The sequence below is a fragment of the Heterocephalus glaber genome, unplaced genomic scaffold (assembly GCF_053883595.1).
Source record: "Heterocephalus glaber isolate CG9 unplaced genomic scaffold, H.glaber_assembly_v1.0 deba00001613, whole genome shotgun sequence".
Lineage (NCBI taxonomy): Eukaryota > Metazoa > Chordata > Mammalia > Rodentia > Bathyergidae > Heterocephalus > Heterocephalus glaber.
The window spans coordinates 2,628,379-2,642,063 of NW_028258384.1; the positions used below are offsets into that span (position 1 = coordinate 2,628,379).

Consider the following 13,685-nt stretch of genomic DNA (forward strand, 5'->3'; position numbering starts at 1 on the left):
GTTGAAGGGAGAGAAGGGGATTGCGGAAAAAAAGAAGAATCAAGATATATTATGTACAAGTACAAATTCCCTATGATGGATGTGATCATGTATATCTAAATTGTAGCAATATAATTAATTTTAAAAAAGAAAGTGGCAAATTTCCAGGGATGCCATCAGAATATACAGTTTTCAAGTGGAGAAAGAAGAGAACTATTAACTTGGAATCAACCTTCAGCAGAATTAGCCTTCAGGAATGTAGGACATGAGGATACCTAATGTAAGAAAAACTAGGAGGATTAAGTTGCTAGAAGACATAAAACTAAAGTACTATTCTATACAGTACAGTCTGCAAAAATTACAGTACTGTATTAAGAAGGTGTAGTGTACAAAAAGACACTGAGGCCCTTTAAATAAGATGTACAGAACTGAAAAAAAAAAGATGGGTCATAAGTCTGAGCAGCAGGTTTTAAATCCAAACAGCATGCCTTGGAAGTAAGTCAAAACAGTCACTAAACAGGTAGGTCACTAAATGCAGAAGATCTATATATTCAACCCACCCAGATAATCCAGGGTACTTTCCCCACATGTGTTCTTTGGCTTAGTCACAGATGAAAAGTACATTTTTTCAAGTGAGTTATCATCTTTATAGGTTCTGGAGATGAGTACATGGAAATCTTTGAGGAGTCATTATTTCTGTCATGGTTATATATGTGGGGTATTTTTCTGGCATCTTTTGTGTTTCACTGATTTGTGTATCACTCTAGCACTATGCTATCTTAATTATTGTTTTGCAGTAAGTCTTAAAGTCAAGTAGTATGATTATTCTCACTTCTTTTTTTCAATGTTGTTTTGGCTGTTCCAGTTTCTTGCCTTTCTATATAAACATTAGAATAATCTTGTCCATTGCTACAGAGAAGTTTCATTGTATTTCAATGAAATTTTATTAAATCTGTAGACTAATCTGGGGAGAACTGTTATCCTTGCTCTGTTCAGTCTTGTAATGGGTGAATATATCTCCATTTATTCATTTATTTATTTATTGTACCGGGGATCGAACTTGGGACCTTGCGTTTGCGAGGCAGGTGCCAGAACCACAGAGCTAAATCCCCATCTATCTCCATTTATTTAGGTCATCTCTGACTATTCCATCAGCATTGGTGGCTTTTAAACATGTTCCTATTGGATTAAACCAGTGGTTCCCAAACGGGTGATTTTGATCTCAAGAAGACTACTTCTCAGTAGTATCTGGAAACATTTTGGATGGCGCACCACAACTGAAGGAGGTAAGGCATGTTACTGGGATGTAGTGATTAAGTGGTTAAGTACATACTGCTAAACATCCTACAGCTCTTCCCAAAACTTCAGTACTGTAGTTTTATGTGTTCTGTTATACATCACAGTACTACATGTAAGAGTTATGCACATAAAAGCAAAGTCATCAAGGTAGAGTTTCCTTTGAACCATTTTGTTCTGAATATTGTAACATACATACTGTATGCAATTCCTCATTTAGCAAGTAACTCATTTAATGACCTAGTCACAGGAATGTAACTCAGTTGTTAAATGAGGAATGTCTGTAATCACAAGGATCTTTACAGAGGTAGGAAAGTCAAAGTCATGACAGAAGATAGGAGTATAAAAGCAGAAGGGTCAGAGTCAGAGACTAAAAACAACATTGACTTTAAAAATAGGAAAAAGTCACTGCCAAGGAAACCAAGCAAACTCTAGAGGCAGAAAAAGGAAAGGAAACAGATTCTTCTCTAGAGTCTCTGGGGGAAGCATGGCACTACCAAATTCCTTTATCTGGATCTAGTAGTAAAACATAATTTTGGACTTCTGATCTCCAGAAGTGTTAAGATAATAAATTTGTGTTGTTTTAAGCTACTAGGTTTATGGTAATTTGTTACAGTAGTAGCAGGAAACAAAGGAACTTCATTAAGGAAAGGATACCCTTTATGGTGGAACAACTAAACAAAAACTAAATAAACCTCCACCTGAACCTTGTGCAAGAAAAAACTCAGAAAAATAGCAGAGTAGCAAAATACAGCCTCTCCAGGACCTGGAATTCAGACATGTGGAAAATAACAACTTGGTGAAGAGAAAAAAAAAGAAGAAGTATATCTCTAGGAAGTGGAAGAAAACTAAAAGGTAAATTAGAAACTACAGAGAAGACAGAGAAATGCAACATAACAAAGATTTAAAAAACAAAGCAGTCTGGAAGCTCTCCCTGGTTCCTAGAGAGGGGAACCTATCTCAACAGACACAAGGAAAGCTCACAGGGTCAGGAGCTCCAGGTAGAAACACAGACTGGGCCAGCAGCATTAGCCCCAAGAAATGCCCCCAACTACTAGAAAATGCAAAAACTGTGGGGTTTTACTGTGAAAGTGACTCATTTCACACCACAGGCTACAACTAGGAGAAGGAATCCAGTGCAGCACCCACCATATTACCAGAGTGTTTAATCTGGCACTATTTTGGGAAGAGGTTGATTATTAAGGCTGAGCCACAGAAATACTACAAAAGACTGTACTTTCAAGATTCCCAGTGTTGCTGGGGATTTAGCTCAGTGGCACCATGCCTGCCTTGCAAGCACAAGGTCCTGAGTTCGATCCCTGGTACAAAAAAAAGATTCCCAGTGTTACCCTTCCACAGTGACTAGGTGAAAGCCACAAGAAACAGTCATGGACAAGAAGCTGTCTAGACACTGACCCCCTGAAAAGGAAGGAAACCAGGCCTCGCCTACAGCAGTAAGAAGCTAGGCCCAGCATGTGGTTTTCAGAACTGGGGTCTGAAAAAATGGGCATTAAATACAACTGTCTGCTTGAATTCTTGCCTGTTGCCTACATCTAGCACAGATCAGAGGGCTGACTGCTTTACTCAACTAGCAATTTGAGCAAGGATACACCTCAACTTGGATGACTGCTACAACCTGGGGTGAGTGGACAAAGGGTACTTTGGAGTGGGGGAACCTCAAAAACCCACAGGATATAAAGCTATAAGGAGAAAACTGACTTGCAGATTCTAAAACTTCTGATTCTGGAAGGAAACCATTCATTCAAATATACAGAGGGAAATTTCTTTTTCTGGACTCATTTCTTTTTTCTTCCCTATTGGTTTTTTGGAGAGTTGAGGTTTTTTTCCTTTTGATTTTTTTTTCCTCTTGTTTCTTTTTTAATATTAATTTTTTGGTTTTCTATTTTTTTTGTCTTTTTATTTGTTCTTTTCTATTACTTTAATCTAATTCTATTAATTTATTAACTTCCTTTTACTCCTTTACCAGATCTTTTATTTCACTTTTTTCTCATCTTCCATTGCTTAACTGTTCACATTTTTCTTCTTTCATTCTCCTGATTCCAACTCCTCTATCTTTATTAGTATAAGCATTGTAATAATGTTCAGATGGTTAACTCTGATTGTTAGTGGAGGTGTAGTTGACTTAGCATGTATTTACTGTATGAAAATATTTGGTATCCTTAGTGTCCTCTTTTCTATGGCTAAGAGTAGTTACGCTATTGATTCTTAATGTATGTCAATATCCAATTTGTCTTTGACCCTATTATTGTTGCCGATTAAGTTGCTACTGCCAGGGTGGCACAGTTGTAACTATTAGTATATTTTCTCTGCCAATATCTGGATTGCCTTTGTGTCATTAACAATATGACATTTCATTCCCAGAGAAGTGGGAATTCACTAGAATTACACTGTGTCCTCCTCTCCCAAATTAATGGAGTTAGTTGGATCTTGGGATAGAGGCAAAAATGTATAGTTAGCCATGCCCAAAGTGCATCAATGAAAAGTAGACACAAAACAGAGACACTGCCAACACAGTCCTTCTACTATAAGTACTCAAAAACCTCAGTGCACACACAGAACACACAATAAACTTACAACAATAACAAATATCAGAAGACAAAGCAATGAAATGCCTCCAAAAACTCCCAACTTTCCCAAAGCTGATCATTGGGGCATAGAGAGGGAAGAATTCAAAAGCTACACAGCTGAATTAACTGAAATGATAAAATAGGAGATTAAAAACAGACCAACAGCAAGATTGGAGGGCTCAAAGAAGATATAACTAAACATATGATGGACTTAATAAAAAAACCCCAGCTAGTATACACAGAACACTAATAAAAAACTAGATGATCTTAAGAAAATGATATAAAACATGAATGGCCAGTTTAGGAAAGAATTTGAGGCCACAAAAGAGAACTAAACAGAAATCCGGGAGATTAAAAATTCTACTGAAATTATGGGCAGCGGGAGTGACCAATGTAAGGACAGTGTAAGAATTCTAAGACAGGGGTGAGCTCAGTAATTAATTACTCAGATACCTTGAAATCAACAAGGGAACATGAAAAATAAAAGTGATCCTCCTGCTCCAGCCCCTTTACTGCTGGGATTATAGGTATGCACAGAAGCACAGATCTAAATGCAAAAGATAAAATATAAAACTCAGATGAAAATCTTAATGACCTTGAATTAGCCAGAGTTCTTAAACATGACAATAAAACCACAATACATAAAGAAGTAAAGGATAAACAGGAATTCATCAAAATTAAAAACACTTGTTCTATATAAGATATAACTGATGGAAGTAAAAAACAAGCTATTAATGGGGAGAAAAATCTGTAACCCATATGTCTTTTATCCAAAATATACACAGAATTCACTAAGCTCAAGAGGGAAAACAAACAGCTCAGTTTAAATACAAAAAATAGGGCCGGGGATTTAGCTCAGTGGTGCCACCACCTGCCTCGCAAGCTCAAGGTCCCAAGTTCGATCCCCAGTACCAAAAATAAATAAATAAATAAATACAAAAAGTAAAACACTTTAACAGATAATTCACAAAAGTGGATATATACAGTAAGTTACTAAACACATTACAAAGAAGTTCAATTTCATTAGTTAATAGAGAACTGTAAATTAAAACCATAGGATACCACTCTACACTTGATAATACCAAGCATCAACAGCCAGGAAACAAATCAAGTGGAACTTTCACCCTGAACTGCAGAGAACATAAAAGAATTACAGATATTACTCATTTAGTGACCTACCTGTTTAATGACTGTTCCGACTTATAACAGAGGTTGTTCAGACTTATGACCTGCTACTCAGATTTACGAACTATCTTTTTTGTTTGCACAGTTTCGGACATCTTGTTTATAGAGCCTCAATGACTTTTTTGTACACAATATCTTGTTTATACAGTACTGTAATTTTCACTGATTGTGCTGTAGTGTATATCACAGTACTGTAGCTTTATATGTTTTGTTATACATTACAGTACTACATGTATGAGATATGCAAATAAAAGTAATCTAGGTGGAGTTTCCTTTGACAATTTCTTTTTCCAGAATATTGTAATGTACATACTATATACAATTCCTCATTTAGCCACCAGTTCATTTAATGACCTTGTTGCAGGACCATCACTCCATCATTAAACAAAGAGTATGTGTGGTCTGGAAAACAGTTTGGCAGTTTCTTACAGAGTTAAAAGTAAACATAGGCTGGAGATATAGCTCAGTGGTAGGATGCTTGACTAGTATGCATGAGGCCCTAGATTCAATCCCCAATATTTAAAAAAAAAAAGGAAAGAAACAAAAAGCCACTCAGCACAACACAGCATTCTACTTCTAGATATTTCTTCTAGACAAATAGAAACTTGGGTTCATCCAAAAATCTATACCTGAATATTTATAGCCCCACTCCTTATAATTACTAAAAAGTAGAGAGAACCCAAATATCCTTGAATATGTGAATGTATAAACAAACGCTGGTATATTCATATCATGAAATTATCTCTCAGCAATAAAAATAAACTGATAAAGTAGACCCCCAAAATTCATGGGTGTAACATTCCTAGAGCACTCATGAATTGCAAAAAAACACAAATTTCAGATATGGTCAGAAAAATGCCTATAAATGCTTATTTTTATAGTTTAAACCCTAAATATGCTATGGTTCCCTCAGTTATGTAATTTAATTTAATAAAATACTGTATTAATAAAGCCTTAGAAGGCGTAGGGCATTTTGGCGGCATCTTAGGGATTTTAGAGCTTTAAGAAGAACAAAACCAAGAACACTTGAGAAATCTACCCGCTGTACAGCAACCTGTTATGATGTGGGAATGCTGGTGCATCTGCTGGAGATGGGTTACAGGGTAGCAGCCAATCAGCAGCAAAGAGAACTGAATAATGCTCTCAGATTGGCTACTTGAAAACCTTCCACCAAAAAAACAACTGCGGAGGATTGAAATTGTGGAGTTTGAATTGTGGATGATGATACTGTGGGATTTTCTGTGAACAATTATTACTTAAGTTCTAAGGAAAAATCTACAAATGATTGAGGCCATGAACTCTGAACTGCAACTTCACAGGGGTATACTGTATCCAATAATTTGGATGAACAACAGAAGCACGATGTTCAGTGAAAGAAATCAGCTCAAGAGCTTACAGGTGACATGATTCCATTTAAATCATGTTATAAGTAATTTATGTTTTCAGTGTGTCTCTCAAATGTTCATGCCTTGGTCCCAAGTATGCAGGTGTTCAGGTTGTGAATCATCAGGAGGTGGGACGTAGCAGGAGATAATTATGCCATCTGTGGCATTATCCTTGGAAGAGACTAATGAAGTTCTCATAGGACCCTATTTAGTCCTGGAGAGGAAATTATTATAAAAAGAATGAGTTTAGCCCTGAATCTTTCATTTTCTATCTTGCCATGTGATTTCTGTCTCTCACATATGCTCTTGCCACAATGCCATCCACCATGTTTGATGTAGCAAGACAGCTTTACCAGATCCAAACAGATGTTGGTGTTACGATCTTGAATTTCCAGAACTGTGAGCTAAATAAATTTTTCTTAATAAAGTATATAGCCTTAGGTATTTTGTTATAGCAATATAATATTGACCAATATATGGTATGCTTAAAATGTCAGAATTTTAGTGACAACAAATGAGTGTCTTCTAGTAGTCAGGGGTCAGAAAAGAGTGTGACTACAAAGAGGTAACATAAGGGAGAGTTTTGGAGGTGACAGCACATTTATGTATTGTATGGTGGCAATTATATTACTATAGATGAGTTATAATTCATAGAACTACATACCATAAAGAGTATATTTTACTTTGTATTCATTACAGTTTTAAAAATAACAAAGCTGGTGTCTCAGGTCACAGCAGACGTGGCCTACATAGTCACAAGATGTGATAGTGTATTTCAATCAAAACTGCCTCAATATGAAGTTTCAATACCTTAGTTACTTTCTAAAAATTAAGAAACTGGTTATTTTTACTACATTATAAAAGTGACAAAAGGTACAAGAGAAATGAAGAGACTTATAAAAGTTAATTCCTTTCTTATACCAAAAGTTTAAACACATTTAACCTGCTAAACTCTTGAATTTTCAGAGACTGGTATATCATTAAGAAATTAAATCCATTTGTTAGCACAAAAATGTACAATCTGGGACACTAATTATAGAACAGAGTTAAGGAAAAAAGTAAAATTATCACATGCTACAGTTTGAACATAGTTTGTTGTCTCCAAAAGTCATCTTGAAATTTTTTTGCTGTCTCACTTAAATGAAGAATGGAAATCTGAGAAGCATTTGTAAGGGTCATATCCTAGGGGTGCAGGCTCACTAAAGTTTGAGACCTAATCACAAGATTACAGAAGGATTCTACAGAAGGATTCTCTCTACTCTACTTACAACTATATCAATAGGGCTTCTCTATAGTAACAGAGAATTACAACCAAAGGGCCTATAAGATTCAGAACCAATTTAAGAAGGAGTCTCCAAGGAAATTCAATAACAACAGGAAGGACAAAAAATAGGAGTATTAGAGGAAACTTTCTATTGATAGACAGCTACAACAAAGATTAAACACAGCTAACTTCTAGCCAAATAAACATAAAATCTCACACTAAAGGCCGATTTATCCCAGCACTTCTAACTTAATATATCATGTCCGAATTTTAAAAAAATACAAGGCATGCAATTACAAAGTAATAAATAATCCAAAAAGAAAAATAAGCATCAGATCCAGACTCAGATAAAACAGATTTTGAAAATATCAGACCAGGAAATTAAAATTACTATGGTTAATAAGCTAAAGCCCCTAATGGAAAAAGTGGATAGCATACAAAAGCAAATGGTAAGCTGAGAGAAGGAAGCTCTATGGAAGTATCAAAAGATTATGACAGAAATCAAAAACACTAACAGAAATGAAGAAAATCTACAATGGGTGCTTGCTTTGGCAGCACATTGACTAAAACTGTAATCATAGAGATTAGCAAGGTCCATGTGCAAGGATAACACAAATTTGTCAAGTGTTCCACATTTTATAGGTGGACCTCAGACTGACTTGTTCACATGTGGCAAATGTAAAAATAAGAATTGCACTTACACATTGGTACAAACCTATAGCACTGATTAACCCATGACAATATTTGTTGTCTGTAATTAATGTAGAAATTTATGGAAGTTCTACTGAGTTGTGAGGATAGATTCTGGACCATTAAGAAAATGTATTTTGTAATTAGCTTTAAATCTAGGTCATGCAACTAGTTTTCCTACAAGTGAGATTTTTAAAACAACAGACATCCTCTGGGTTAGTTTTGTTTTCTGACCTAACACTGTTTACTCAAATGCCTTTCTGTAGTTTCAGATCAGTAGGAAGACCTTATGATATTTGTATGATCCTCTTTTTCAACACATTTTTTCCACTTTAATAAGTTGATATTAATCTTTTTAGAAATGTGCCTGTATTTTTTCTTAAAAGGAAGCATTCTTAATTTTTTTATAATCTGAAACATATACAGTATGAATTGTTATTCTCTATTAAGAAATTATATTTTATATTGAATGTACATATATATTAAAGGAAGATAAAAGGTAATATAATTTTAAGTTTATCAAATGTGGTGTATATTGAACTAATACTTGACCAGCTTAATTAAATTGGACATAATCACAATCCTGGGATTAGTAGATATTATTTTGTACCCGTATCTAGCCATGATCTTTCTTATAATTTCATATATATATATTACTTGTTCTTAATATATTTTACCTTTGGAAACATGACTTTGTTGAACAAAAAGAATAACTATTATGGGCTCATTGTCTAACAGGACACAACAAATGAAAGAATCAGCTTGAAGATGTCAGCAGAAACCTCACAAAGTGAAAAGCAAAGAGTAACAATAATCAAAGAGTAGAAAACAATATGCAAGACCTAGGGGACAATTATAAAAGGTGTAACATACAGTAGAACATTGAGTTACGACTGCCCTCACATAAAAACAACTTGGGTTATGACCGGAATTTTAGTTTTAACTTACAACCAAAGTATTGAGTTACAACCTGAAGGCCAGCCACATGTGTGATTGTAAACAAAGACTCGTGATATCAGAAAAGCGTATTAAGCATATGTAAGAGTCAGTCTCAGCCCAGATGCATCTGTTTGTGGATGTGGTTTCAGTCAGTGCTTTATATAATCACTACGATTACTGCTATCAAACTGGCCCCAAAAAAGCTAGAAAAGAAGCTAAGGAAGGAAGGGAAGGTAAAGATAGCAATCACAATAAAAAAGAAGGAAATTGTGCAGAAATATGAGAGTGGTGTTTGTGTGGCTGATCTCACGAATATGTATAGCATGTCAAAATCTACCATCTCGACAATCTTACCAAGAAAAGATTTGTGTAAGGAAGCTAGTGTTGCTAAAGGTGTTACTCAAATTAGTAAGTCACAATCAACAGTGGTAGATGAGGTAGAAAGGCTATTGCTAGCATGGATAAATGAAAGGCAGATGGCAGGTTATAGCCTATCCGAGTCTGTAATACGGGAAAAAGCTAGGGCTACAAATGCAGATCTTGTAAAGGAGAATCCATCAACGAGTGATAATAGTAAAATATTTCATGCCAGTAAGGGGTGGTTTCACAATTTTAAAGTGAGAACTGGGGTTCACAGCTTAACTAGGCTGGTGAAGGAGCCAGTGCTGATAAGAGGACTGCTGAAAATTATACACCAATTAAAAACGACACAGACAAATGGTTTTTTGCTCTCATCAAGTTTTCAACTGTGATGAAACAGGCCTTCTCTGGAAGAAAATTCCCAGGAGAACATACATTACCCAGGAAGAGAAGAAAATGCCAGGCCACAAGCCTCTGAAGGATAGGCTACACTTACTGCTATGTGCCGATGCAAGTGGTGACCTCAAGATAAAGCCTCTCTTGTTTTATCACTCTGAGACCCCTAGAGTGTTCAGAAAACAAAGTCATGAAGAATATGACTAGTGGTCATGTAGATATCTAACACAAAAGGCTGGGTAACAAGAGTACTTTTTCTTGAGTAGATCAGAGAGGCTTTCTGTCCTACTGCTCAGAAATATATAGAGGACAAAGGTTTACCACTCAAGGCTCTCATCATGGACAATGCTCTTGCTCACCCATGAGATTTGGAAAAATTGGCTGAAGAATTCCCATGGCCCTCAATCAAATTCCACCCACCTAATAAAACTCCTCTACTGCAGCCTATGGACCAGCACGTTATAGCTAATTTTAAGAAGCTATACACCAAGGAACTGTTCCTGAAGTGCTTCCAGATGGTCTCAGATACAAATTTAACTGTAAAAGAATTCTGGAAGGAACATAACAACATCCTTTCCTGTGTGGGGTTGAGAAATACTGGGCCAATGCCTAAGGACATAGATATGCCTGGGAGAGTGTGGCCTAAAATTATGTATACAGGAGAGAGGCTTTGAAGGCTGTGTAGGGCAGCCTAAGCCTTCAATTGACCCTGTGGTTGGTGACAGTCACTACTGCAGAGTCCATAGGCTTCCAGGTAGACAATGATGATGTTGAGGAACTGGTGGAGGAGCACTCAGGAACTGTTTGCAGAGGAACTTCAGCAACTTCTGGCTGAGCAACAGAGAATGGCAGCTGAGGAGCTTTCTGAAGAAAAGGGGGAGCATCAACAATCAGTGCAACAAAGTTTTCTTCCGAAATAAAGGAAATTTTGAAAAAAATGGACAGAGCTACAAACCTTTGTAGAGAACACCCACTCAGACAAAGCCAATCATTACATTCACTTGCTTAATGATAATGTCATGTCATACTACAGAACAGTATTAAAGAAAAGACAGAAACAGACAACCTTAGACAAGTTTTTAGTTCTGAAAGGTTGAGAAGTAGTGAGCCAGAAGAAAATCCTAGTGAGTTTCAGACTCTCCCAAGGAGAAAAAGGACACCACAGAGGCAGATTTTTGATGTTCATATGGAAGAGGACTCTCCTTCCAAACAATAACCACCTTCTATTTCACCTCTCTTCCTGCAAGCCAAACATGTCAACTTAAACGGTTAAGTACAGTATGAAATTGTTGTTTCTGGTAAACTTCACATTTTATAATTTTTTGACTTTTTGGTGAATACACTAGTAAAATTATTGGTGTTTCTGGTAAATTACACATATTAGATAACCCTTTTTATTATAAAAAGGTTAGTTAAGGGGTGATTTGGGAGGTATGGAACACATTATGAGTATTTCCATCATTTCTTACATGAAAAGTAATCTTGACTTACAACCAAATTGAGTTATAACTAGCCCTCGCAAACAAATTGAGTTCGTAAGAGGGTCCACTATATGTGTAAAGGGAGTGCCAGAAGGAAAATAGAAAACTAATAGGTTCACCATCACTGGTATAGACTATTCATACTTAAAATGGTGAATTGATATACAGTAGTTGTATTTATAGCAACCATGTGTGTAACTGTTTTCCAGTCATTGCCCTTGTTCTTTGGTTTTTGTTTTTATTTTCTTCTATTCTTTTTCTTCCTATGCCTTTAATTGAGCATTTTATATGATTCTGTCTTCTCTAATTTTTTTTTTTATGCCGGAGATCGAACCAGGACCTTGCTCTTGTGAGGCAGGCAATAGCACCACTGAGCTAAATCCCTGGCCTTCTCTAATCTTTTAATATTTAAATTATATGTAACTTTTTTTCTCGGTTGCCACACAGTTTGTGATATACATCTGCAACTCAATCTAAGTCCACTTTCACACATCATACTATTTCATGGTTAGTGCACATACATAGTGTCCTCATTTATTCTTCCCAATCACTTATAGATTGCTGTCTTTCATTTCACTTACCATAAAATCCAATTACCAAGTACATTGCTAGTGTTACTATTTTGAAGAAAATATCTATAAGATCAATTAATTATAAAGTTTTATTTTATTGTTCTTTTTCGAACACATTTTTATGTAGCTCTAGGATTTTGACCTATATCATTTTCCTTTGCTATGAAGAACTTTTTTTTTTAGCAGTTCTTGCAAGGCACATGTACTGGCAACAAATCACCTCAGTGTGTTAGCTTAATCTTAATTGTCAGGTTGGCTGGATTAAGAGAGTCCTGGCTGTATAGGTGATTAGATCATAGGAGCACTATACTAATCAGTGAATTGATCCAGATGTTTATAGCTGAATGTGCTGTTAGGAGGTGGGGCCCATTTGGAGAGGTGGGTCACTGAGGACATGCCTTTGGCAAGTTTTTCTCTTGTGGGTACTCTTCCCATGTCCTCTGCTTCTTGACCACCATGAAATGAGCACCTTTGCTCCAGTTACATCATTCTTTCATGATGTTTCGGCCTTGGAGTCAGCCAACCAATGACTGTGAAACTGTCTGAAACTGTGAGCCAAATAAACCGTTTCTCCTTTAAGTTGTGTCAGATATTTCTTCCCGGAAATAGACAACCTGGTTAATATTTCAGCTTTTGATGTATTAGAAAATGTTTGTTTCTCCTTCAATTTAAAATGGATTTTACTGGGTACATATTGCTAGATTGTGAAAATTTTTTCTTTGAATAATTTAAATATTTCACTCTACTCTCTTCTTGCTTGCATGGTTTCTAAAGAGAAGTTTAGTGTTATTTTTATCCTTGTCCTTCTACATATAAGGTGTTTCTCTCTACCTTCTTTTAACATCCTCACTGTGATTTGATATACCAACATGTAGAGTTGATATACCAACATGTACAGTTGTTTAATATTTTACTTTCTTGTTCTTCTCTGAGCTTCCTGCCTCTGTGGTTTGGTGTTGTCATTAATTTTAGAAAATTCTCATTAAATATTTTTCTCTTCTTTTTTTCTTTTATTGCTTATTTTGCTTCCCTACAGAACAAAGGTTCTATCCTAGTACTTTATTTTTGTTCTTTTGCTTGGTGAACTCACTAATATGCATTGTTTCAATTATCCCCCTTTTTTGTGGTATTGGCGATTGAACGCAGGGCTTTCATACTGAGCTACATCGCCAGTCTTTTTTTTTTTCCTTTTTATTTTTATTTTGAGACTGGGGCTCACTAAATTTCTAAGTTGCCCAGGCTGGGCTTGAACTTGAAATCCTCCTGCCTAAGCCTCCCAGAGTGCTAGGATTACTGGCATGAGCCACCAAGCCCACCTTCATCTATCCACTCTTAATCTAACTCTGTGGCTGTCTTGCATTTTATATAAGCAGCTGAACTGCTCTATCTAGATATTCTATTAGTATCTTCAACTTAGAATTTCCAAAACTAAGATTTTCATTCCCCAGACAAGAACTCTGGACTTGCTTTTTAAAAATATACTTCTAGGGCTGGGGATTTAGCTCAGTGGTTTCGCTGCCTGCTGCGCAAGCTCAAGGACCCGAGTTCGA

At 36.0% G+C, this 13,685-nt stretch overlaps 1 protein-coding gene and 1 pseudogene across 3 annotated transcripts in view; one reads left to right on the plus strand and one right to left on the minus strand.

Annotated features, from left to right (window-relative positions):
• Positions 1 to 13,685, minus strand: part of Abcb7 (ATP binding cassette subfamily B member 7) — a 161,157-nt gene that overhangs the window by 40,904 nt on the left and 106,568 nt on the right. The gene's annotated exons all lie outside the window — the stretch shown is intronic.
• LOC147822452 (U6 spliceosomal RNA) lies at positions 8,237 to 8,336 on the plus strand (annotated as a pseudogene).